Source organism: Palaemon carinicauda, chromosome 16, assembly GCF_036898095.1.
Source record: "Palaemon carinicauda isolate YSFRI2023 chromosome 16, ASM3689809v2, whole genome shotgun sequence".
Lineage (NCBI taxonomy): Eukaryota > Metazoa > Arthropoda > Malacostraca > Decapoda > Palaemonidae > Palaemon > Palaemon carinicauda.
Genome location: NC_090740.1, coordinates 124,113,252 through 124,137,415, shown reverse-complemented (window position 1 = coordinate 124,137,415; position 24,164 = coordinate 124,113,252). Strand labels below are relative to the sequence as shown.

The 24,164-nt window shown below is 37.7% G+C and overlaps 2 protein-coding genes and 1 long non-coding RNA gene across 3 annotated transcripts in view; 2 read left to right on the top strand and 1 right to left on the bottom strand.

Moving 5' to 3' along the window:
- LOC137655850 (peroxisomal membrane protein 2) overlaps positions 1 to 4,573 on the bottom strand; it is a 21,197-nt gene extending 16,624 nt beyond the window's left edge. Inside the window, exon 1 of the mRNA XM_068390029.1 lies at positions 4,464 to 4,573. The gene's annotated coding sequence lies outside the window, so the exon portion shown is untranslated. The remainder of the gene's footprint in view (positions 1 to 4,463) is intronic.
- Positions 1 to 6,842, top strand: part of LOC137655851 (uncharacterized) — a 7,711-nt gene extending 869 nt beyond the window's left edge. The window contains exon 2 of the long non-coding RNA XR_011046882.1: positions 5,691 to 6,842. This is a non-coding gene — a long non-coding RNA (uncharacterized lncRNA). The remainder of the gene's footprint in view (positions 1 to 5,690) is intronic.
- A 2,084-nt stretch (positions 6,843 to 8,926) lies between these two features.
- LOC137655849 (ras-related protein M-Ras-like) overlaps positions 8,927 to 24,164 on the top strand; it is an 87,681-nt gene continuing 72,443 nt past the window's right edge. The window contains exons 1-2 of the mRNA XM_068390028.1: positions 8,927 to 9,077; positions 22,379 to 22,505. The gene's annotated coding sequence lies outside the window, so the exon portion shown is untranslated. The remainder of the gene's footprint in view (positions 9,078 to 22,378; positions 22,506 to 24,164) is intronic.

Genomic DNA, 24,164 nt, shown 5'->3' with positions numbered 1-24,164 from the left:
TTGGGGTAGTCAGGCCACGGGTTAGTAGGCCTACAGCACCTGTTCGTGTGACATGCCGAGTATTTATATGTGGAAGTTTACATTCATTATGATAAACACCAAAGTTTGGTAAATTGCAGAATAAATTTAAGAAAAATAAGGCGTACCAGAGTGACGTTAAAATTGCCGTTTTAAAGTTCTGATGGGACTTCAGACTCACGAGAGCGTTCCTAAGTCTCCAAAATGAATAAGGTCAAATGGATATTTATACTGTGATTGAATTAGACATCGAGCTATTGAGCTAGTTTTGTATGCCTTGTTCCATCATAAAAAGAAAAAACAGGGCAGTTTGAATGACACGTTAAAAAGAAACAAATATATTACGAACGCCTTGCATAAACAATGGAAACTGAGGCAGCAGTCGGAATGTGGGGGAAGAAATTATATACATAAAAAAGTTTAAGTATGAGACATTTCATAATAATGGCGAGACGATAGTAAATTAGGGTCGTGTGTTGGGAAATGGTGGAAATAGACCATTGTCACCATACAATGACAAGATTGTATTGATAGATGTGTGCAAAAATAATGGGGGACTAGAAAGGTGAACTAAATGGGGTAATTGCAAAGTGGAATGTTTATAAGAAAGTGTCTTTGGTGTAAAACATCAATTAACTCATTGATAAAGTGGCAAATGCCCAAAGTATTATAGCAAAACTATAAAGACAGTGTGGGTACTGGGTGCCGTCAAGATGAAACTGAGCGTAATGTCAAAATTTTGGTATTCCATTTCTCAAGATTACGTAGAAAATATCCGCAAACTGTGATATACTGTGGTGTTCTTTCATAAAGACCGTACTATGCCTTCATATGACAGAACGAAAAATCACCCGAAACTTGGAAAGTACGAAAACCAAGGGAGAAACTTCTCCCATCTACTGTGGAGTCCTGTCCCTATAAGAAAGGGGTTTACTTAGAGGGAGGCTTCACTGGTCCTATACAGCAGGGGAACCCTACTCTCTGAACGACCTCCATATTCATTTTATCATGTTCTTTCGAAAGCATTCAACATTTCACATAGTATATTGCTCGTTTATTGTTAAATCCACACTATCGAAAGAGAGAGAACAAGAAATTCTTCCCTTTTCTCTTTAAAGCCTTAATTCTTAAAAGCCTTATTATCTTCATTCTCAAGGTTTAAGTTAAAAAAATGGGATGGCCATATTATAAACTCTGGAGACACCGGAGCAAGGCAAAATTTCTTGGTCTAGAGAGTAAAGACAGTGAAGTTAACGTCTTTGTAAAGAGAGACAGTTGTCTTTGTGCCCTAACACTCAATAAATGAGCAGTTTTGGGGTGTGAGGCAAACACTTTTGTCTGGAGCATCTGTGCTTTTCCAAAACCTCGGAGGATGGGATATATTACTATTATTACTTGCTAAGCTTCAACACTAGTTGGAAAAGCAGGATGCTATAAGCCTAGTGACCCCAAAAGGGAAAATAGCCCAGTGAGGAGAGGAAAAGAGGAAAATATATCTTAAGAGTAACAACATTAAACTATAAAAACTATAAAAGAAATTAACAAAACAAGAGGAAGAGAAATAAGATAGAATATTATGCTCAAGTGTACCCTCAAGCAAGAGAACTCTAACCCAAGAGAGTGGAAGACCATGGTACAGAGGCTATGGCACTATCCAAGACTAGAGAACAACGGTTTGATTTTGGAGTGTCCTTCTCCTAGAAGAGATGCTTACCATGGCTAGAGTGTCTCTTCTACCCTTACCAAGAGGAAAGTGGGCACAGAACAATTACAGTACAGCAACCCTTAAAGAGAAGAATTTTTTGGTAATTTGTGTTGTCTGGTGTATGAGGACAGAGGAGGATATGTAAAGAATAGGCCAGACTATTCAGTGTGTTGTAGGCAAAGGGAAAATGAACCGTAGCCACAGAGGAGGAGCCAATGTAGTACTGTCTGGTCAGACAAGACCCCATACCTCTCTAGCGGTATGATCTCAACGGGTGGCTGGTGCCCTAGCCAACCTACTAACTTATAAAGAGAATGGACAAAATAGGTGTCAACGCTAAAGAACCTCCCAATTAAACAGAGAAAATTAAGTAAAGGCAACATGGGACCCTGACTACCAACCAGGTTTTTTTTTATGTAATCTACTGTACTCTGGCAACAAGGAAGTGTTTATGGTCCACTTGGTTGGAAAGCTAGGTGGATTTTATTCACACTCTAGTAAAAAAAAAAAAAGGGTTTGAGTATGTAATTCTAATGTAAATCACCTAACAATGTTTACAAATCACCTAACAATGAAAAAGGGGCGTCTTAAGGTGCACAATCCTAGGCTTTGGTCCCCGAGAATCACAAAAAGGGAGCCCAAAAAATTCAGTTAAACTAGAGTACAACAACTGTTTCAAGCCTGTTTCATTTAGATCACTCCCTTTCATCGTTAGGAGATTTACAATAGAATTACACGCTCAAAACTTTTGTACTCAATAGCGTGAATAAAATCCACCTGGCGCTCAAACTGACAACACCACCTGAGTGGATTTTGTTTGAATATATATTTGTGTGTGTGTGTGCGCGCGCACGCGCTTCATTTATACAAACCTACATGCATTTACAAACGGGGGACCAAGAGCAATGATTAAGAGAGGAGGATAACTGAACCATACTAAGGTGTCCTAAACATCAATTGGGATCCCCGAAAAAAACTTGCCATGACTTTGTTTCTTTCAAGAAGATTACGCAAGAAGAAACTTATATAATTTTAATGTTCGTATGATCTGTTTGGTAAATTCTGTAATTGTCTCATTGGTGAGTCAATGAAGTTTAAAAAATATGAAATCTAATTATATCTATTCTAGCATAGAAGTATTAATAACTTAGCTTGCGATAGTTCATAATTAAAAATTTTAATAAAATAATCCCTACACAAATATATGTTATCGAGTGTTTAAAATTCTAGCTGCCATGAAAAATTATGATCGGATTTTGAATGGTTTTAAATCTCTCTCTCTCTCTCTCTCTCTCTCTCTCTCTCTCTCTCTCTCTCTCTCTCTCTCTTAAGCACAACTGGTTATAAAAAAATGTTATTAATAACTTTTAAGTGTTTGTTATAAATTACCAAGATAAGTGTACCCAACCTTGAAGATTATACCGTCTTTTATTTTTTGTACAGTCTTTTTTAAGAAGGACTTATTCAATTGCGTTGAGCAGCTCGGTTCATGTTTACCAGCAACTGAACCTGATAGAACGATAACGTCAACTTATCGAAAAGATAACAATATCTAGACACTATTAAGATTTAAAGCAAGAGCATAATCTAGCCTTCATTTGGGTTTTATTCCATATTATTCGTCAATAACTTAATTATTACACTAACAGAATCTGCATAAGAACGTGTATGATATTGTGATGTAAGAATGGTGTAGGCTGATACCCCCATTACAAAATATTCGTTCGTCAATGGTATTGTGACGTGAGAATTGTGTAGGCTGATACCTCCATTACAAAATATTCGTTCGTCAATGGTATTGTGACGTGAGAATTGTGTAGGCTGATACCTCCATTACAAAATATTCGTTCGTCAATGATATTGTGACGTGAGAATTATGCGTAGGCTGATACCTCCATTACAAAATATTCGTTCGTCAATGATATTGTGACGTGAGAATTGTGTAGGCTGATACCCCCATTACAAAATATTCGTTCGTCAATTATATTGTGACGTGAGAATTATGTGTAGGCTGATAACCCCATTACAAAATATTCGTTCGTCAAATTTAAGAGTGAATGAAAAACATTGAAATGTGAATATAAATTTAAAAAAAGAAATCTGAATGCGTCCAACACCAAAATATCTATAGCTGTCAATGGAAAGAAAAAAAAAGGTTAAATGGTAGTTTAATCTGTGTTACTTCAAAAGTTCAAAATTGCAGCAAATGATTTAAAGTTGAAACAGGCTGACAAGTCTTTTTATAATTTAAAAATTAAAGGGGTTTTAATGTTGAGGTTTTTCAAATATTTTATTTGAATTGTTAATTATTACTCATATTGTTTATTTATATCCTTATTTCCTTTCCTCATTGGGCTATTTTCCCTGTTGGAGCCCTTGGGCTTATAGCATCTTGCTTTACCAACTAGGGTTGTAGCTTATCTAGTATAATAATAATAATAATAATAATAATAATAATAATAATAAATGCAAGCAGTGATTGCAATCTTAACCAATTTCGTAACTGTGTGTGTGTGTGTGTGCATCAAGAAACCAAATTGTGACCTGGATTTTATTAACAAGGATCCTGTCTAGTGCCAACTTGAGTTCTTAATAATTATGTAGCCTACACTTCAGTCTCTCTCCCAAAAGTTATTATTCAAACTCAAACATTTTGCGAATTAAACACTTGTCAGTCCATATACCAATAGGAAGTTTTATACGTAATCACTAGTAAGCACAATTGAACTAAAGGAATTACCTCTTCGCTGATCCAACGTCCAACGTTTTATCGGTGGGGTCCAAGAACTAACTAGAGCCAAAGATTACTGATGATTTCCGATGTTTTGAACCTCGGTTTCTCCATCTCCAAGACGAGTCCGAGGTTCAAGGTCGTTTCAGTTGCTAGTTACTGTTTTCAAGACCACATTATTTTACATTATTAAGTAATACGCTTCAAATGTGAAACTGGCTGTAGGGAAGACTTTGCTTTCTTTAAGAGAAATCTATGTGGAATAGCTATTTTAAGTTTTGTTTCGGCTCGCGAATCTCCACATTGCTTGTATTTTTTCTTTTTTTTTCAGAAATTCCAAGTAATATTTTGTCTTGCGTTAATGTTCATAAGGCAGTAAAAATTTTGTCAAGGAATAAAACAAAATGCCTTGTCATTTCACTCTTATTTAAAAATCTCAGATATAAAGCGAAAAGAAAAAAGCTCTCAGTCACAAGCATAGATATCCAAAAGTCCTTCTTCTCTTTCCGCCATCTTGGTTAGCCCTGAAGTCTGACAACCGAATTGATTGTGCAACGCTAACGACATTAAATATCTATAACCATTAAATAACGATTATATTGATTGATAATCCTAATACGACCACTTTGCAGTGAAAAGATACGATAATAACACCACACACATTTTGGTTCCTGGTTTCTGTAACCATCTGTAATCCAGATCAACACGAAGGAATGACTTTAAATCAACGTTATAAAAATACCACCAATAGCTATATTCTCTCTCTCTCTCTCTCTCTCTCTCTCTCTCTCTCTCTCTCTCTCTCTCTCTCTCTCTCTCTCTCTCTCTCTCTCTCTCTCTCTCTCGTAATGGAAGGTTTCAGACATCTGATTAATATTGCAATTTTTCAACTGCGCAATGTTGAATGTTATGGGCTAACAACCTCCATGACTATACAATATTCTGGAGTTTCTGAAGTTTTTGTAATTGATATATGCTAATGTTTCGTTGCTCTTCTGAGTTATGGCTTACATGCTGAAATGTCCTCATGGATGCAGAAATAAATTTGCTGTACATCTTCAGGTTTATGACCAAAATTTAAAATAAAAATCAAAGAAGCAAGATATTGCTTGCCGTTGTTTTCATGGTCATACCGTGTGTGTGTGTGTGTGTGTGTGTGTAATTCACCATAATTTATTGTTAATATATAAAGTATTTATGTATGATTTTCATAAACTTTCTTCTATTTCCCCACAGAGTATGATCATCTTGCAGACACCTTGGACATAACCATGTGCACTGTCCGGTTAATTGCGCAACACAGTAAGACTATTGGTGAGATTGTCACGCCCCCTTTCAACAAAGTGCCTCTTCGCCTCGTTTTACTATCGTTTCTCCCAAATAAGCCATCGCCATTAATGCATTGACGGGAGATCTAAAGAATGCTGACATCATCCATAAAAGAAACATCCCAGACGGCATGAATTTCCTAAATAAAACCGCATAAGAATATGTACGCAAGGAAAGAATCTGTTTGTCACATGAAGGCCTGTTTAGGATTTACAAGAACTCTAGGAATATCTGAGAGGAGAAAGCTAGGCGATTTATGTTGATGAGACTTGGTTGACTATGAGGATGCACCACAGTAAGGAGTAGGTCAACATAACACAGCTAGCCAGTCTGAGGTCCTAATAATGTTGGCAGGTGCCACCTAGTGAAGGAAAAAGTTAAGTGGTTGTGAGGGGTGGAAAAGAAAAAGGGCCCATCGATGAAGCATTTTTGTGGCACCCCCCCCCCCCCCCAAAAAAAGTGGTGTAATGGAGAGCAACAATTTCATCCACTGGTTGAAGTATCAGTTCCTCCCTGCGCCATCTGTCTTGGTTATTAAAAATGCTCCATACCACACCCACCTACCGAAAGAAATTCCCTGTTCCATCGCCACTACATAAAAAGCTAATTTTCTAAAGTGGCTGGAATCCCACCAAAGACCATACTCGCCGTATGCTATTCGAGTCAAACTCGACCCAAAATACTGCTGTGTGCGAGAACTGTCCCGAAACAGTTCAAAATGGGCAATACGTGAATAGGGTTACTACGTTGTTCAGCTGCTCCATGTACATCTCCAGCTCAACGCTATTGAACGAATTTGGGGGTATATGAAAAGACATCTTCGTCCCTCGCTACAGAAATTTACCAGGGCAAACCTAAATGTCAGACTTGAAGAAGCAAGCAAAGCTCCGTACAACGGTATCGGAGGGACTAGCTCACACCGGGAATTGGCTCATGATTTTGGATTTAACTACATCACTCGGAATTGCAGAACTAGCTCATTCCTAAAATTTACTTTTTAAAAGTTATTTAACTTTGTATATTTAAAGTAACACACAGATTTATGGGCAGGTGCACTAAGACGCTCAAGATAATTCGAGGATGAGTATTGGTTCTCTGATAACACACATGAAACGGGTTGGTCTAGCGATGTGAAAAGTGACAACGAGGATGATTTATTCTTAAATAGTGATAACAGGAATGAAGATTAATCAATGTAAATATTTGTCCCTCCCAATTGTTAGATTGTTCTATTGTTGCATAAATAATTTATCTTAATATTATTCTGTAAAATACTTATTTTACCTCATACATCTACCCTGAGAGAGAGAGAGAGAGAGAGAGAGAGAGAGAGAGAGAGAGAGAGAGAGAGAGAGAGAGAGAGAGAGAGAGAGAGAGAGAGATATGGATGCATCTTAGGATAAGAGTACATTGCCTCGAATGGTTTTAAACACTTTTTTTATTTGAGCCCATAGAACAGTGAATTAACAATAATAATAAAACTATTTTCCATAAAATTGTGCAAAATGATAACGTTCACGAGGAAAGTAACTTACGCTACAAGGTGTGATGACGTAAAGGGAAAGGTAGGGGAAAGAGATGAATGGTAGTCGAATTACTATGAGTAGGACTAGATACTCGAACAAGGTCAGTGGTATCAAAGCTCTTATGTCCGCGAAATCTTTAATAATTTTGCTGGCCCACCCATCAAATACTAATGTAAAGTGTAAGAAGTGGAATTTGGCAATTTAATTTTACCAAAAATTCTGGCAAGGTTTGGAATTTGAAACCATCAAACTATTTTCGTGTCTACACCATTTGTTGGTTGTATGGTGTCTAGCAATTCTCTGTTCTAATAACTTTATTGGTTATTGCACATACCTTAAACTCTCATTCTAGCATTAGGTCCTGTAGGGCACAAGGTTCTCTATGTGATAGAGCCAAGAAAACAACCCGTAAAGTAAGTAATGTTGATTTGTAATTCTTATTAACAGCAATTCATTCACGACATTTTGAAACATTTTAAAGATTATTATTTCCCTTGAATTTTATCTTTAATGTTGACGGGGCAAGCTGCAACCTCACTTGAAAGAGCACAATTCTCAAAGACCAAGGGTTTTAACATGTAAAGCAGCCAGGTAGAAAGAATACGGGAATCAGAGAGAAAAAAATATAGGAAGACCGGAAAAATTTATAGCAAATTTTAATAAATAACATTTAAAACAGACTAGGAACAACACTTATGTTAAGCTGCTCATAGAAAAGCATTTTTATAAAGTTTCTCCAAATAAAAAAAAAGACATTTAAACGTTATGGCAATGATACTTACATTAATGGATATCATAATTATTGATAATTATATTAATGAAAAGGATTGTGTAAAGAAATTTTCTGAACGAGAATAAAATTCAACAGTTAGTTGTACCAAGGACTAACAAAGATGGCGGGGATTATGTGACTGTCATGCAGTTGTTACTCCCCCACCAAAGGTACCACACTATTTCTGTGGTCTCCCTGGCAACGGACAGGATCCTGTCAGCAGCAGAAGGGTTTGCATAAAAGTATATACATCTGAGACACAATCGAACAGTACCAAATATGTACAACTACAGATCATAAGATGATCCAGGTTTTTCATTTATGCTTTACAAGTTTACAGAGACATTGCAAAATGTCTCGGATGACATCAATGCTTATCCTATTGATTAAAGAATGCTGATACCAAAAACACCTAGATCACAGCCAAATAGAGTATTTATTTAGAAATATATAAATGAATGGAAATGTAATTTTGTTTAATACGCTGTACTAGAACTGAAAGATAAATTGTACGTCTATGCAATCTACGACCGTGACGTCACGCTGGGATGCGTGGTATGCAACGAGACAAATAATTCAAATACTATTTGACGTTAAGTGTTATTAAATCTATATCTAGACGTATAACACATATAACAATGAAATCATTACAGCATCCGGTAACAGAAGTACGGAAAAGCCCCACTGTAAGGAGACCGAATTATTATGACGTCATGCTGGGATGCGTGATATGGCATCTAAAGAAATACTCTTTTACTAGTTCGATGTTTTCTTTTAATTTAACTGTTTAATAATTATAGAAATAATCAATAATTATATAAGAGAATTTCTTCATTAATTAGACACATGATGCGTTTTAAATATAAACAGGAAAGGGTTCAATTGTTCCAATAATATTTGGGGTCAGAGGAAAAACAAATGGACGACCTATAAGAGAAGGAGCGAGGAGAGGAGGTGGTCAAGTGTACAATTATTCCCTCGTGCTGGAGTCTCTGGGTAAGAAATGTTTCACAGTGGATTACTCCGAAGTGAAGGACCCCGGAATATAGAGAGAGGTGCACGAGAAAGGCTCTTACATGTAGATTAGAGAGAGACATTTTATGGGGCGATGGTCTGCAGACGAAAACGTTGATAAATTCGGTCTCTGTTATTAGGAGATTTAGACGGTTTTTAGACAGCATTAGACAGTGTTTCAGAAAGATCTAATGCTTTGTGTGTGTTGGGGACCTGATTGAGCTAGAGGTTTTTAATTTGCATATCTCGAGGCTATTAATATTTACGTTATCCTTTATTGGCCCACCTTATATTGGAAATATTTATTTTAATGTTACTATTCTTTAAATGTTTTCTTTATCCTTATTTCCTTTCCTCACTGGGCTATTTTTTCCTGGTGGGCCCCTGGGCTTATAACATTCTGCTTTTCCAACTAGGGTTGTAGCTTAGCATTTAATAATAATAATAATGATAAAAATTAATATTTTGCTCCCTTCCAAAACATTGATATAACTGTATTTTCTTTACAGTAATACGTTTTTGACATTTCTGTTGTGGATATATGATTAAGGCCAAAATTAACTACACCTCTAATTTATGTCCTTCAGACGAATACATTAGTTAATATATATATATATATATATATATATATATATATATATATATATATATATATATATATATATATATATATATATATATATATATATATATATATATATATATATATATATATATATAAAATATATATACACATTAAATTTCTAGTAACCATGGTTTATTGTGGTTTTGCAGACTCATCTTTGCTTGTTTTTTTTTTTTTTTTTTTTTTTTTTTTTTGGTTATTTTAGTATCTATTCCTTTTGGAAATTATTAATTTTTAAGTGGAGCCATATACCTCCCTAGCAATTTTCAGAAATCTTAATTTTCATGTTTCTTTTCATATGTCTTGAATGGTTCTGATAAATGGATGGTTTTGAGTATGGATACATTTTCCTGTAATGTATTTACCTGTATTATTATTATTACTAGCCAAGCTACAACTTTAGTTGGAAGAGCAAGATGCTATAAGTATTTATTCTTCACAACTTTGATGGGGGATGCACTGTATTTGCATAAAAAATGTAATTACCTAATCTCTTATTAAATGAAATTGATAACAGTATGCAATTACTACAGCATTAGGTATGGTGCTAGATTTTGGGCTTACATTTTTAATATCTTGCTAAAGAGGGCAATTGTAACCATTTTTTGGCTAATGGTTACCCCCACATTGTCAATCGTAGCCATCTCTTTGGCCAATCGTACTCATCTCTCTGGCCAATCGTAGCCATCTCTGTGGCCAATCATAACCACCACATGGTCAATCGTAGCTGTCTCTTTGGTCAATCATACCTATCTCTGTGGCCAATAGTACCTATCTCTGTGGTCAATTGTAGCCATCTCTTTGGCCAATTGAAGCCATCTCTTTGGCCAATCATACCCATCTCTTTGGCCAATTATCAATCTTAATTTTTATTTAAGGTTGAAAGTAGTTTCTTTAACAGTGGACACACCCACTAACTGGTCTTAAAGGTTAAATGGGTGGTTGCATTGAGGAGATCAACCCTTCTGGTACGGACATGGCAATCTTCGTAAGGTTTGGTGGGAATATTTTAGGTTATGTCATATCTCTCTTGATTTAGTTACATGGGATTGAACTTAAACTTTTCTATCCCTGAGCCAACCTTGGTCCACCGATCTGCAAATGTTCACAGGTTTATCAGTGTCCCTTTGAAACGCTATAGTTTCATTCATTATCAAGGTAACTTGTCTACTTGTGTGATTTATTACGTGTGTTTAGACTTTTCGATTTAGAAGAAGTGGTTGCTGTTAATCTCTTGACATTTCATAACGTGCAAATTGCGATCTTGATTGTACGTTTCGCAAATAATGTACTATACTTCATGTCACAGAACCTTTGCAGTACCGAAGACAAAGATTGTGCTGTTGTTCGCACTTTGTTTCTGATTCCTAGGGCATATTTTTAGATAGGACGAATCTCCTAGCTTGGAAAGTAGCATTATCACTAATTTTATCAATTATTATTGTAGTCATAAAAGACTACAGTTGATAATCGCAAAGATTAGTCATTGACTCGAACCAAGTCCAAGCACCTACAGACAGTAAGGTAATCATTACTTTCTTCCTCAGTGTTAGCTTAAGATAAGAGGATGTTCCCACAGTATGGTCACGTAGATCTAAGTCAAGTTAAGTGGGTTCACTTTAGGTTAGTACCTAATATATCAATTAATTTTTCTTAAACTCCAGCACAATGGTGAAGTTGGAATTGAAAATGGTATTGAATTTCAAATTTTTCTTTTATGGCGCTAACAGAGACTTGGTTACATGATATTTTGATATTTCCCTAGTATATTTTTCAGGCTTTTATTTTCATGGGTTTTGGACTCTGTTGAGTTAATGATTTTGTTATGGAACTGCTTGTCCCTGGTATTAGATTTCACCCAATCATTATGGGTAATGAAGGTCATAGTATATTGTAATGCACTCTTAACTTTGTGGTATAGAAATTAATGTGTGGATGTTATATGTACAGTATACAGTACTGTATAATTCACAGAACATTGTCTTTTATGGAGAAATACTCCCCAGAGCAAACTTAGAATTGTTGGTGAAACCTGGCACTGTAGACTGGCCACTCGCCCAACAGTAAAGTTCGCCTTTGATGAAGTCACTTTTCTTAATTATCTTGAATCTTTAATTTGTTGATAGTATTATTGCTATGATTGTAAAAGTTTTGTGTTTAGTGGTGTACATCAGGGGTACTATAACATCAACTGGGAGCCTTTGTATATCAGCGGCCAGTTCCTCATGCTTTCATTAAAAATGGACATCAACTAACCTAAACTTTCCCCCTAACCTAACCTACAAGCCGTGTCCTTACCTACAGTACTTACCTAACGGGGGGGCTAATGCCTTCCTAAGACCCCCCTTACACTGTCATATTCTAAGTTAGACATAATAATACATACAGGTGGCTGCTATCATACATACAACCCATCAACTGTTTGTTCTTACGCAAATAAGTATTGTTCAGTGCTGTGTGGAAATGGTCATTGAGTCTGGAAATGGCCATTGAAAGTTGGTAACACGGGTGAGTGGGATACTGCCCACTCGCAAGAATTTGGTATCTCAAGATTTTTCTTTGAAGATCTTGACTTACGTTGTATATCTGGTGATTTGTTCCACTATAAAATATAGTAGTGAAAGTAAGATAAGTGATTTGAGCTTTACAGTTTCGTGTTTTGGCTATAATCCTCCCTAAATTGAGTGAAATTTGATACTTATAGTTCTGTGCCTAGGGTATAAGCATCAATGAATTGTGCTCATTAATAGCTACAGCATTGTGGAAAATAGTGTACAGTATATAAATTCCCTGTCTACACTTTTTAATCTTCTATGCTGGTATCTTGTGTCTCTGCTTGGTACCTCTGCACAGAGAAGAAACCACCTGGTCCTCGGTACTGATGGTCTGGGAGCAGTTCTATCTGTTAGTGTTACCGATTAAGGAGTCTGCATTCTTGACCGATAAGAGCCTGCAAGTCCCCAGGGTCATGGTTCATCAGACCAGTTTTTCTTAGAGCTTGGTACATTACAGTAGTACTGTACTTGCATTCAAGGGATTCATTGCTGATGTTCAATATTTATACATTCATGGTCAGTTTTGGTACTGTACATGATACCAATGCATTTGGGTTATCATAATACCAAATACCAATTTGTTCTGGCACCAAATGCAAACCTTTCAGCTCTTTACTATGGTAGACCAACCATCCTGCCCACACACGCAGTAGCCAACAAAAGCCACTTTTTATTTCTGCTTGGAAGTGAAATTACATTGTCAGTTCTCCACTTGACTTGGTTTCAAAACTGATGGTAAATGTCCGGGAGAAGGCCGCACCCGTTTTTCAAGTATTAACGGCAAAAAACGACCAGATTGGTGTTGCACATCGCATAGAAACATGAGGAAATGAATAAAAAAAGAAACTAAGACTTACTCTTACACACAAAATGTAAGCATAAACCTACTACCACAATTATGGGGGCCCCGGTGGGAAGAGAGTTTTTTGGGTGGGGAGGGTAGGAGGAGAAAAGTGATTATCGGGGCACTACCGAACCTAATACAACCACCTAACCTAACCTAGGCCTACCGGGGGGGGGGGGGGGGGGGGGCTGCGGGAAACCCCCCCCCCCCATTAAAGCCACAGTGATTTTCGGGGCCAAACGTGTAAGACGTCAGTGTGGACTAGTTTGTCTGCGGATTATAGTGGTTACAGGGCTCATTTGAGCTAAAAACAAGACACAGTCAACAATAACAACAGACTTAGAAAAATTCTGGGAGGAAGACAAGAGTAGCGTGAGTTTGATAGTCGATATTTCGACTGTTATTGAATTTCACTAAATTATCTCAGTTGTATACCACTATTTACATACATTCCTACACATTCTAGTAAAAATACATTGAATATTACAGATAGCTTCATGCTGCCCTCTCCTAGACATTAACCAAACTGATAATAAAACCAACTGGCCTGAAATTTTAAAACTCCCTTTTCTTTTATATGTAAGTGCATGCATTCCCTTTTGAGAAAGTGGATTTGTCCAGGCAGGGAAGGGCGCCGATGCGGCACCTTCATGTCTGTGCTGGAAATCGATCCTCATGTCCTTTGTCCTTTCGTACTGGGGACACACCATGTAACGTATAGGGAGTGGCCTTCCTCCCAGTGGCAATGATTTAGTAGACGCCGAAAGGAGAAGGCTAAGAGGGATTCTTCAGCATCGGGTTCATCCTCAAAGAAACCTTGCGATCTTAATCTTACAGCTTGATCCTGTCACTGCGATTCAGCCTTGTCGGTCTCATCTGTGGATCAGTCGGGTAAGAGCAGATGCCTTACCTCTCGGACAACCTTGCGGGGCTTGCTCTCGTCATACAAAGTTTATAGCTAACATGTCTCAGAGGGCAAACCGCTGCTGTAGAATGTAGTACGTATACTGCAATACCAGAAAGGAGTGCCTTACGATCCTGTTGGTTGGTCCTTAGATTGTGACCTGATGCTAAAGACAGGTTTTCTGTTAACTTTGGCCTCTGCTGAAAGAGTCAGCGAGTTACATTGTCTGTCCTATGACATCGCCTATTCAAGGGGATGGTTGCAAGTGACACACAACTTCATCCCTAAGTTTATTACTAAGACTCAAAATCTGCCTGTAGCAGATCCTAGATTCGGGCCCTTCCAAATTCAGTGTGTCCGTACTGTAATAAGTGACCCAGATCAACTGTTACTATACCCTATTTTGGGCGCTGAGGATATACTTTTAACGGAAATGTTCGAGCTTGTCACAGATCAATAGACTGTTCGTCAATCCAGGCAAGGTCAAGAGGAGAGTTTTGAAGAACTCAATCTCTTCCTGGATCAGGAAGGTGATAGAACGACCCCTCTAGCAGACTTGACCCCTCTTGACCATAGACCTAGAACTCATGACGTCAAGGGTGTTAGCACATCCCTGGCATTCAAAATGAACTTCCATGTGATGCAGGTTTTACAAGTGGGTGTGTTGAAACGTCAAATTACATTCACCGCCCACTATCTGCAAAACGGAACCCACACAAGCCTTGACACATTCTCCATAGGTCCTTTGGTGGCTGCACAAAATGTGATCAGTAACACCTCAGCTCTCTTGTAAGGCAAGTAGCAGTCTCTTGAGGGCAGATGTTACCCGGTTGTACAAAGCTAGTATGACTGTCCTTTTTGTCTTCATTCTCCCCTCTTGGGATTTGAGCAAGCCTAGAAACTCTGCAAGCTGACCTCCACTGACTGGAGGTGGGTATCATCGTCCCTTGTGTAACCTGATATATGCATGTATATTTGTTGTGTACCAGATCTCCCAGCGAGGTAGGATCGGGTAACGACCAGGTAAGAGGAGCTTAGCTCCAATTTAAGTCATACAAGCCGAGTTACATTGCTTAGTTTCACACCTTCGCACAAGTGCTCAGTCCGTTATCTCCCATTAAGAGTTAGCGAGGTGATAAAGTGCGCTCTTTCACAGCGTACAAGAGTCTCATCCCAGTTCATTGACCAGCCAGTTGGTCATGGACTTCCACCCACCTGAACGTGAGTCTGCATACTAAAGAGCTGAAAGATCTGTATTCGGTGTCAGAATAAATGACATATTTATAAATAGTTTGTATTTTTCCTAACCATACAAACCTGAAGCTCTTTACACACACTGCCCCCCATCACCTACCCCAAGGAAGTTCTGTCTGCAATTGGAAAGTGGCTTGTATTGGCTACTGCATGTGAGAGCAGGGTGGTTGGTTTACCCCCCCCCCCCAACTAGTGGAGAGTAGTAACTCCTCGCTGTCACTGAAACACAAATTGTTTCTAAATTTGTCATATTATATAGCTTCTGCAGTCTTGGGAAAAACAAATTTTTTTTTTTCTCTAGGAATGATTTTACTTTTAACCTATTGTTACCTCAGGGTTTAATCTGGTATTTATTAAGAATTGGAAATGATTCGTTAGAAATCTTTGAAGTAGTATCGTCACATGTGGTTGTCAGTTTTGTTCTAGGTAGACGTTGAGGCCGGTTTGGGATGTGTCTGTCATCGTTGTATCTAATGTACCCTTGGATTTCTTGTGAATTCTTGTTGTATACTTGGTGTGCCTCACTTGAACTCATGAAATCTTCATACCTAGGTACAGTATCTACACCTTCGGTTCCTAATTCGGTCCTGTAACGGTAGTAATTACTTTTGGGGAAGTCCTTCCACCTTCCTTCCATGCAAGAACATTTTATGGACTGATTGTAAGTTGAGGATCGATGAAGTGAACTCACGTTTCTTCATCTTCCTACTCCAAGTTGGCTGTGTGGAATAAAGATCGCAGCTGGAATTTCTAATTAGATTGTGAGGGCTCCTAGCCCTTGAATAGAACAGCTGTCATAACATCAATGTCTGGATTGAGAAAGACTTAGCCATTCTTGAAACCCTGACTTTTATTACCTTTAGGACAGTCAATGAAGTTTGTTCTGGCTTTTTTCACAAGGGAGCTCTGTGAAGGAAAAAATGTCGGGCAGATCCTTGGAAGAGCAACTATTAGATATTCTACCCCTTGCTCTTTGGGTGACTTTGTTACTCACTTAGTCTGCTAAAGATTGGTTTTTTATTCTATTGAAACCCATCAGAGATGACAACTTCATGCCAAGGTAGTTTCTGTAAGATGTGTATTTTTTTATACCCATTTGTGAGTTCTCCCAAAAGTACCTTCTCTTTTCTTTGAGGGAGTGATGGAGCAGCTCAAGGTTTTAGGTTGCTGCTCCTTGAGCCATCTCTCTTGACAATTGGTTGATTCAAGTGGTTAAGGCTCTTTCTGCTGTTTGATATTGTCTTCTCTCTAACAAATGGGTTAATCTCATGCCCAAGAAAAATGTGGTAGGGTGTAGCTCACCGAAGTCATATCTCTTAAGTTCAGGGAAGAAGGGTGCATTTTTTGTGGGAATTAATCCTCCAACACCTATTGCTCATGTCTGTTCAGTGTCAGGTAACTTTGGCTGTCTTCTAGCATCTTTCCATTCATCCTACATCTGCTTCAGGAGGTGAGGGGGGAATTCAAGTAGCTTGACAGTAAGGGCTTCATGGTAGGGTTCTTTTTAACTCTCTTACTATTTTTATGGTTGTTCTGCAACTCGTTGAGGAATGTATAAGATGCATATCCCAAAGATCCAATGATTTTAGTTTTACAGACTATAGAGTCTATCCTCCTCCTGTCTCATTTCTTCCTAAGAGAAGTGCAGTATTCTAACTTTTCACCCAATGCAGAGAATAGGAGTGTTCGATTCCCATAATCATACCGTGTTTGCTTATTGTTGCCGAAGCAGAGGAAGAACTTTGCAAAATGCTGCAGGCCTGAAAGACTTTTCTTTAGAGGGAAATACATTATACCATGGTTTTTGCAATTTAGTCTGCTTTGACGAATGAACACCCTTGCTGCTTCTCTTATCCCTGTGACAGACTTTCCTCTTGTTCAGTATAAACGGAGACTGTTGGGGCATGATTAACGTTGCTGCTTTGACCACACTCAGTGGGTAAATGCGGTATTACCATTGTAGCCGCATAGAATTTCCACAAGCGCTTAGTCATGCTTTCAAGCGATACTGTATTTGTTATTTCCTTCAAAGTTGAATCCTCGTAGTAGGGGAAGGACATTCGTTTCTAAATTTTGATACATACTGTATTTAAAATCTTATTATTTAAGGATTAAAAAAACATATTCTATATTTATCTTAATTATGGTAATTTTGCTTCCATTATTAAAGCTTAGGCCTAATTACCAAAATTTAAAGCAACATTATAAAGTGTGTGTTTTTCAAAAATTGTAGTTGTAGTTTGCACGACCACAGAGAGATGCCAGATATTGCTATTTGACCATGTTTTGAGACAAAACACTACAAAAAGGCAACACTGGGCATGATGATCGTAACCAGCCATCTTCGTCTTTAACTTCGTCACTACCTCCTAGATCTTTCATCTCTTGTTGCTGTAATGTAAATATCTCCTTGGAAGTCAGTCCTAGGGGGCCACAGAATTGCTAAAGGCACTATGGCTTTCTTTAGGCAAACGAGAGCCATCAGACCTTCTGGAAGTCGTAGCCTCAGCCAAATCCTCTCCTTGGTGTCATTAAAACTTTTTATAGTGCCCCAGTAGTTTACAATACGTGCCAATCAAGATCGCAGGTGTTACTGTTATCCCTTTAGATGTGCCTACCTCAATTCTCTGTCCATGGTAGGCATAGAAGAAACTGGCGAGACATAAGGGAAGACTGGAGAAGTGTCATTTTGCAGCTTATTCCTTTTCCCAGACATTATTGTCCTTTCTTTCCTGGTCTTCCTTCTCCTCCTCAATTTCTTTGTTACTTTACCATCTCCAGACAGGTGAAAGTATAGCAAGAAGGCCTGGAAGACTACCTTTTGCAAGGTCAGATGATCTTCCCGCATTCTTTTACCAAAGGTGTATTGCTTGAGTAAGCGTATCTGATGAAGGTTCTCCTAATAGATTGATTAGGGTTTTATTTTGACAATCCAGCTTCTGCAGTCCCCATGTTAACCCAACCTCAGTCATGTTTGGGTAGCCGCAAATGCTCTTACTACTTTGGAAGTACAGACTAAAGGCTCCTGGTTCTTTGAATCCTTCACATTACATTTACAAGATAAATATATGTATCACCATTTGCACAACCATGCTCCTTTGTCAGGTACTGAAACAAACCATTCTCAACTTAGGATCAAACGATCGCTTATAATTTATGAACTGCTCGGTACTTCCAGTACGGGACAGGTTGCTTGGTTGTGAGTACAGTACTGTATGCACAACTCAACACTGCTCAGTACTTCACCTCCTGAGATAAAGCATTGATTCTTAATCACCTTGTGCAATTAGTTTTGAAGTTCTGACTAGACCATTTAGTCATCTTCCCTATCCAAGGGTCAACAGTCTTTCTAGCCATTTGTCTTTTTGTTTTCAGGCCTTGCTCCCAAAGGGGGAGGTAAGGGCAAGAAGAATGGCTAAAGTCACTAAATGTTGCAATTTTCCCTTCTTTTTCCCCCAGCACCGGAGTGGGGAATGCTTGTGTTTTCACTGGGCAATATACCCCTCTAGGCCATCGCCTTTCCCTTTTTCACTGGCCAATCCAGTCTGACATATTCTGAAGGATCATCCAAATCTTGTGCACTATGCAGGGGTTTAAATGATGGAGTAAGTTGTTCATGAAATTGTATACAGTACAATGACCCTCCAAGCTTCTACAATCCTAGATCTTTTATCTTTGAATGGGTCTCTTCATTTAAGCATCTGGCAATCCCAGCCTTAACAAAATCGCTGTCAGGCTCATGACTTTTGGCCGGGGGAAACTTATTTTATGTGGAGCAATGACATTGGGTTAACCTACTTATGTGGAGGTTTCTTAGCATTACTAACAAGTGAATAAGAAATAGAAAGAAATGAAAAATGGCATCAGAAAGCTGAATGATTATTCTTTATAGCACTTCTTTTTACATGAACAGATGATGCCAAAGTGTGTCATCGGATCGCCAGAAGATTAACCGGTTCAAGATGTGAATCGACTGGTCTTCAGCTTTCTGTAGATCAGAGGGATGTTCATTCCCAGATACCTATCTATCAGGAATCTGCTTTGTCTGCAATAGGACAATCTCAGTTCCAAATTCTCTGCTTTAAACTTTTGACTGCACCCCTGGTACTCCTCGTCTCTGCTTGAACCAATTACAGTTTGTTAGTTTCTTCGATGTCTCAATGACTGGTATGATCTTGTGTCATGTCGTATGCACTTGTTCTAGTGTTATCAAATTTTAGTTTTGTCTTTTATTGTAACTTCATTCCTGCTTCTTTTTTTTCATCTTTCTGTCCAGGTTCTTAATTGTTCCTTCATTCTGTACTGCAATTGCAGGGTTTTCTATCATTGCAAGTAGATTATTATTATTATTATTACTATCCAAGCTACAACCCTAGTTGGAAAAGCAAGATGCTATAAGCCCAGGGGCTCCAACAGGGAAAAATAGCCCAGTGAGGAAAGGAAATAAGGAAATAAATAAATGAAGAGAACAAATTCAGAGGCAAAGTCTAAAGCTCTTAAGCCATGGCGATCGGTAGGAGAGATAGAACTTAACCACTCCCTATGGTGAGCATTAAAATCACCAATAAAGACAAAAGAAGCCTTTCTATCATCTTGTATCTTAGCCATAATGGTAAGAAGACAATCGAAGCTAGAATCATCCATGTCGGGATTCCGGTAGATCGAACACAAATAAAAGTTGTTATGCCTGCCACAAACTTTTATTACCTGAATCTCATGACATCCACATTGATAGCAGGACTTATGAGAAGCAGGGTACTCGGTCCTAATATACACCGCCATTCCCCTGGCCCTAGGGATGGCATCATGTTTCAACATTATTGGCTTCTTAAAACCAGTTATAAGGAGCTCAGATGAGTGCCTCATATTAGAAACCAAAGTTTCTGAGCACAAAAGAATATCATACTGTCTGGATGCAACTGTAAGGTCTTGGATATTTGCATGAAGACCACGAATATTGCAATACAGAAGACGACATTGACGAAATCTAGGACGTACTGGTCCCGGATTTCGCTCAATGTCTCCAGACAGCATAAGAATTAATAGAAATAAAAAAAGAGACATCATACTTAAAAACTAGATTAACAAGAATTATAACAAAAACAATACGTACAGAATTATAAACAAAGTGATTGATGATACCCATAGACTATAGTAAAAAGTCGGAAAAACTGGTCAACATGGAGGAGCCGATGCTGAATAGCCTCCAAGGTTCCATTGCTTGGTGAATCCATTCCATCCAATCCATTCATCCTTCACTCAAAGAGATTTTGTTGGCTGTTATACTGTTCATCCTTCACTCAAAGAGACTTTGTTGGCTGTTATACTGTTCATCCTTCACTCAAAGAGACTTGGTTGGCTGTTATACTGTTCATCCTTCACTCAAAGAGACTTTGTTGGCAGTTATACTGAACCAGTTGGTATTATGCCATGTAGTGGCTCAGCACTGGTGTCTACACTAGATTGGACACCTTATGGCTGTGATAACAATTGTTTATTTGCACCAGCAGGTTTAAGAAAATAAATTTCCAAGTAATGTACATCATTTCTTTCATAGTTCATGCTGTAATCAAACATGCATTAGTGTTCAAGAAAGGGTATTTACCCATTACCCATTGTGAGAGCTAGCTAAATTAGTCCTCACTTCTTTGCTTGCTTTCTGAGAGAAGTTCTTGATAGTAAACACATTGAGGGATGGTTTTCGACATCGACACCATTTTTACCTCTATATTTTGATTTACTCACAAATACTTGGATATGTTCTTCAAAAGACCTGGGTGAACTTAGTAGAAAAACTATTGAGAGCAAGTATTTAATATTGACAGACCACCATTACCTCATTTTACACCAGAATATACAAACCAGTCCTTGAATATGCTCATGCAACCTGAGGTGGCAGTGTAGCATATAACTACTGTACTTGAATGTTAGGGAAGAATAGCATCTTGTCTAAGTTTTATGATTGTGAAAGGTTTTATGGCAGATATTGACTGATCTTTTCTCTTTGTCTTCTGCTTTATTGTTGCTGGACATGCAAGATGTATTTGGATAACATGGCAATCTGTTATACAACTTTGTTAGGAAATGTGACTGTATACTTCCCTTTTGGCGAGGGGGGTGTCACACAATATCAGTTGAGTTGTTTTCTTAATTGAACATACTGGAAGGTCTGGATTTTTTCCACGATTCTTTGGTCGGAGGTTCTATCAGTATTGTTACTTTCCTAGCTGGTATCTTTTCATCTTCATTGAACATACTGTATTGGGAGTTAGGAATTTTCCACCATTTTTTTGCCCGTTTCTGTCAGCATTATTACTTTCCTAGCTGGTATCTTTAAATTTTCATTGAACATACTAGAAGATAGAAATTTTCCATCATTCTTTATCCCGAGTTTCTATCAGTCGTTGCATCCATTCTCAAGTTGCACAGGGAGTTTACTAGAGTCTTTATTTCCATGTTTATTTACATGACTGGTAAGGTGATCTTTGCAAGCGTGGCTAAATGTAACGGCTTCCTCACTGACAATACTGCCCACGGGAGTGTCTCTTCATATAAATGAGGAGGGCTTTCATACTTGGAGCAAATATGGAAGATGATTTGTATTTCTCCTTGTCATTTGTGATGATTTTCCACTATCATGTCATAATGGCAAGCAGGAAAGACAAAGCAATTTTTCATATGAAGAGAGTATTTCACATTACCTAATTAAACTTTGTATCAAGTTTCGATCGCCCTTGACATATCCATACAAATGACTTTAGTTTGTATTTTAAGAAAAATGCTGTTCATCTTCCAGATTTGTGTTTTATTTTTAAAAAGGTTTGGCACTGTTAATGTACAGTAAATTTATATTATCAGAATATCTGTAGAAGTAAGATCTGATAGCTTTCTTGTAGGGCAGCTGATTTATAATTAAGGGGTACAAACCCCTTTTATGAAGTTCCGAACATTATTGTATAAAATTACCGGTAATATATTTTCTATTACTTTACCCATAATTTTATCGAATTAATGAAGAATATATTTACTGAATTTCCTTAGATATGTTATGTGATGTAGGATAGCTAGACCTGTACGTATTAACCACCTTTTTTTTTACAGGTTTAGCTGGCCATGTTAGCACCTCCATGTGCAGCCGGCGGTGCAGAGTGTCGCGGAGTTCCGGTGCTTCTGTTGCTGCCTCCCCATTTACTACTTCCTCCACTTCCCCCCCTGCTGGCTACATAAGGTACAAAAATATGACATTTTTAAGATGGTTAACTTTTCATACCAGTCCATTATGCATTGCATTCTTTTTGTTTATCAAGACAACAAAAAATTTTGAGAACGAAGAGCTGTTTGCAATTCCCATCTTGCTGATGTATTCTCTGATTAACCCTTTTACCCGCGAAGGACGTACTGGTATGTTTCACAAAACCCATCCCTTTACCCCCATGGACGTACCGGTACGTCCTTGCAAAAAACTGCTTTTTATAATTTTTTTTTTTTGCATATTTTTGATAATTTTTTCAGAAACTTCAGGCATTTTCCAAGAGAATGAGACCAATCTGACCTTTCTATGACGAAAATTAAGGCTGTTACAGCAATTTAAATAAATTATATTGCAAAATGTGCTTGAAAATAAAATAACCCCTGGGGGTAAAGGGTTGGAAAGTTCCAAATAGTCTGGGGGTAAAAGGGTTAAAAATCTTTATTCATTTCAGATTATTTCATTGCTGATAGCTGACTACTGCATGTACATTGCAGACCCTTTTGTGAATGGCTATGAAATTCTTTTTTATTTTTTATGCCTTTGACTATGAGTGTATGGCAAATAAGTTGGGTAAGTTTTGTATTCAAGAAATACAGTAACTTATTTGCTTAGAAATAATGCAGTTGTGTTATAACTAATGCATTACTTTGTCCTAGTCTCCAGTGTAAGTTGGGCATAATTGTGTTGTAAAAGACTTTGTAGTGTTATGGAGAGATATTCCTTGTAACACTTTTCTGTTCTATTTTATATTTGATGGATAGTACTGTAATTTTTTTTAAAGTAGTTGTAGGTTGGCCAGCGCCTTAGCCACCCGTTGAGATGCTAACGCAAGAGAGTTGTTGGGTCCTTTGACTGGCCAGACAGTACTACATTGGATCCCTCACTGTAGTTACAGTTCATTTTTCCTTTGCCTACATGTACAACAAATAGTCTGGCCTATTCTTTCCTCATTCTCCTGTTCTCAAACACCTGACAACACTGAAATTACCAAACTATTCTTCTTCAGTCAAGGGGTTAACTATTGCACTGTAATTGTTCAGTGCCTATTTTCCATTTGGTAAAGGTAGAAAAGACTCTTTAACTATGGTAAGCAGCTCTTCTAAGAGAAGGACACTTCAAGATGAAACTGTTGTTTTTTAGGCTTGGGTAATGCCATAGCCTCTGTACCACAGTCTTCTACTGCCTTGGAATAGGGTTCTCTTGCTTGAAGGTATACTATTCTATCTTTTTCTCTTCCTTTGGTTTTTTAAGTTTTTATTGTTTGTGTATAAAAGATTTATTTTAATGTCACTGTTCTTGAAATATTTTAATTGTTCATTACTTCTTGTGTAGTGTGTTTATTTCCTTATTTCCTTTCCTCACTGTTAGAGCCTTTGGGCTTACATTATCCTGCTTTTACAACTAGGTAATAATAATAATAATAATAATAATTGGTGTATTCTGTACATATTTTTGTTTGTTCAAGTCTCTTCTCATATTCCTTCTGACTCTTGTTACTTTTTCTTGACCATCACATTATCTTTTTAAACTTATCTTCTCAGCTCTTCCATCAAGTCGTGCTCTGAACGTGGGTAAAGTTATTATTTCTAAACAGCTATTCTTGTGAAGACATTTATTTCCCCTAGTAGCACGAAA